Source organism: Tasmannia lanceolata, unplaced genomic scaffold, assembly GCF_043159265.1.
Source record: "Tasmannia lanceolata isolate RefF3 unplaced genomic scaffold, GAP_Taslan_0.1 ptg000007l, whole genome shotgun sequence".
NCBI lineage: Eukaryota > Viridiplantae > Streptophyta > Magnoliopsida > Canellales > Winteraceae > Tasmannia > Tasmannia lanceolata.
Window position 1 is genome coordinate 3,452,847 of NW_027518684.1, and position 3,780 is coordinate 3,456,626.

At 40.9% G+C, this 3,780-nt stretch overlaps 1 pseudogene; it reads right to left on the reverse strand.

The window, feature by feature from the left end:
* Positions 1 to 650: 650 nt before the first annotated feature.
* Positions 651 to 2,234, reverse strand: LOC143880809 (putative aspartic proteinase GIP2 pseudogene; annotated as a pseudogene).
* Between the last annotated feature and the right edge of the window lie 1,546 nt (positions 2,235 to 3,780).

Genomic DNA, 3,780 nt, shown 5'->3' on the forward strand with positions numbered 1-3,780 from the left:
GATGCACATTTGTCATGAATTTCTACAAGTTCAATGTCGTGACTATTGATTGCAAATATGCATGCCACCTGTGGGGATAAAAAATTGATTGCTAGCATTGATTCTGAAAATGAGTGTCCACCTAATTATTCTCAACGGCTTCATTTGGCCTCCTCCCCTCAGTAGAAAGGAAAGTGAAAAGGGCCAAATTGAAGTCACGATGAAACAAATCTGTCCTTTTTCACTCTTCTTTCCATGGAGGAGAGGCAACCAAGTGTTATGGCCCCTTCCTGTTGTCATTTACTTTCCCTATATTATTATTATTTTTTCATTTCGGCCCTGTTTATTTAAGATTATGACAACCGATTGTGAGTGCCAAACCGATTATTGGACTGAAAATTACGTTTAAATTTGAGCCCAATAATAGGTTTAACACTCACAATCGGTTCTCATAATCTTAAACTACAGGGCCTTAGATTTCTATGTAGGTGTGCCCTGGTTTAGCTTTTCTTTTATTTCCATGCACACAGAACCTCTAACGCAGTTTGGGATATTATGGGCCGAAATCCACATCTTTGAAAGATATTTGAAATCTTTTATATCAGAAGGGGAAATAGGAGGGCATTAGGCGTGTTATTAGTAATATAAATAGATAAAAAATATAAAAGATAGAAGAGTGCTAAGTCACAAAAGTGTTCCACTAGCTACCAAGAGAGAAGTCATGCCACAAAACACCTTATAAACCCCAGAAATTATTCAACCAAACCTACCCAAAACCAGTCAAAACACCTAGTAAATCCCTCTAGGCATTTGATGCGAAGTTGAAGTTGGCACAAGTGGTTTGCCTGAACAAGAGCGATGAGCTGAACCCTAATCTCGAAGAGGCCAGATCGAACTGCAATAGATTCTCCTCCAACTGATGGCCACCTATAATGATCGAAGTTTTGGGGTTGATCAAATTGAGAGGCTCAGGACCCGCATCTAAAAATGCCAAACACAACACATCTTTCTTCACGGAAACCAACGAATTTGCGCCAAAAATCCTCCAGTACACATTCTTGTTCTGCAACACTAGATCAATGGTTGGTACCGGGGGCCCAACTCGTGTACTATGAATGTTCTTCGAGCTAAAGCAAACCCCAAAAGGTTTAACAGATGCCACTCGGGTTATGTTCATAGATTTAGCCTCTCTAATAAAAGCTTCTGTAATGGCCTCATAGATAGAGGTCTCAAGAATAGTGTAAGGATTTACACTACTAATTTTTGTTCCGCCGACACCGTCTCTATCGATAGATAGCAAGGAAGCATTCAAAGGGACATTTTTCCCGTTGATTTGAATGGATTTTACTCTGATGAAGTACTCGTAAGAAGTCTCATTAATAAATCTAAACCTTCTTACGGGGTTTATGATGAGGGGAGTGTAGATAAGTGACTTTGAGACGTCGATTTCCGGGCTCAAAATGTATGGCCCATCCCCAAAAAATATTACACCGTAGGATTTCGTAGAGGATGAGAGACAAATGGCAAATTTCTGGCTGAAATTAAATGTGTTTGCCAATTGTGATGGTAATGCCAATTGGGTGCGGCCGAGGCCAGCCATTCCTTGAACGCCATTAGCGAGACCTTCTAAGAAGAAGGGTAGAGTACAAGTGAAGAGGAATTTAGGGGCGGTGGCGGTGAGGCCGGGTTTCGATCCATCGGTGGATTGGAGGGTAATTATGTCCTCCCCCAGGGTCCCGCCAGTGATATGGCCGAGAATTGTATTTTCCGGCGAGAGACCACATGTGTTGCGGTGGGTGCACCCTGGCCTAGGACTAGGCTTAGAGTTGCATCGTGTGCAAATCGAACGGTCAATTGCAATTTGGGCGAGCGAGCATTGGGCCGAGCGGCAAGGAGATGGGCGGAATGAGGAAGAAACATAATCTGAATCACAGTCTATCCATAAAAATCGGCCTCCGAGATCGACCACAAGCTTTACAGAGACTAGAGGAGTTCTTTGATGGATATTGGTTATGTATTGGAGGGAAGCTGCATCTTTGAGTACTGGAAGGATGAGTGCATGGGGTTGGAAAGATTTTTGGGCGTGGGAGAGTGATGAAGTGAGGAAGAAGAAGAAGAAGAAGAAGAAGAAGATGAAGAGAGGGGGGAAGATAGGAAAAGGGATTGAAGAAGCCATTGAAAGAAAGAGATTACATGTGATGCCTAGCTACCACCTCTCATTTATAGTGGTTTTTTCTGCATAGGATGATTAGAGCTTATCTAAGAGAACATGTTTTGTGAAGGAAGATAAGCTTATCTAAGGCTCTGTTCACTTGTGTTTCCAGGAAAGCAAATCCCTGGAAAACAGCCTCTATTTTCCTTGACAAGACTTTGACAAGATAGAATTATGGTGTTCACTTGCTTTCTTGAGAAAGTAAGAAGCCTAGGTGAAAAATATCAAATAATGACATGGAAATTGCCAAAATGATGTGGAAATGTCTCTTTCCTCAGAAGTGTGGGAAACCAAATCCCACTATTTTGGTCGGATTTGCTTTCCCGGGAAAACTAGTGAAAAAAGGTAGGCAAGCAGTTTCTCAGGAAAACTTTTCCTGCGCACGTGAACATGCGCGGGAAACCTTTTCCTACATAATTTTCCTGAATTTCTTTTCCTAATGCCACGTCAGATTCCCAGGAAACCTTTTATTTTCCTTTCCCGAGAAAAGAAGTGAACAAAGCCTTAAGAGAAATGGCTTTCCGTGAGATTGCCTAGCAAATCCCTTGTGAGTATCATGCATTGACTGGGTCAAAAATGGGCAACTCATTAATTAATTCTACCAATATCAAGGGCAATTCATTCATTGTAAGGTCATACTAATAATGAATGTTTTACGGTTTTACCCCTATTTGCCCTCGCTAGAACACATATGGATCCAACTGAGGTGCTCTTGGGATTAGTTTTTGCAAGGTACTCTTCATGGCAATAGGGGCATTGAATTCCTCTGACAAATGTAGCCGATCTTTAGTCATTGATACACCGACATGGGTGTTCCTTTTGATAAAAAAGGGGCGGATATATCATTTCTCTTTCTTTCTTTTTTTATACTTAGGGCATAGCATGGGTGGTGTCCATCATTTTACAACACATGTTTTCATAAGGGTGATATCACAGGGCACATCATTGTACAGTACACCTCATATTTTGATATGATAGGGCCCACCATCAATGCACAAATCCATGCATAGGGTGAGGCCCACCATTTGGGTCCCACCAACTCTACTCAAAGTCTCAAAGATATGCACTGGCAGGGGCCCACCATTTTACTTCATGTTTTGATGGGATGGGGTCTCACTATTTCCACCGAACATCGGCTGGGTCCCATCATTTTACACTTGATGTTTTGATGGGCTGGGGCCCATTATTTTACATTCATGGCCATGCATAGCATGGGGCAGCAATGCTAATATTATAATAAATAAAAATCAAGATTACTTAAAATAGTGGCTACTGATATTCGCACTATCATATTTTTACCATGTTTTGATAACGACACAAACTCACCATGTTCTTTATTATTTAACCAGCTGTCAAAAGCTATTACAATTCCCGGAAAGCTCTCAGCAGTCAATTAAAAAGAAAAAAAGACAAGTTGACCATGTATCAATATCAAAACATATCCATTCATGGTAGAACAATTGGTAGTTTCAAAAACCTACAATAGGAGTGATATCATTCATTTTCTAATTATTTTTTCAGTTATAACCAAACCACATGATGGCCCACTTGATCAATTGTTCACACAGGGCCCTCTAATGATGGTTTTT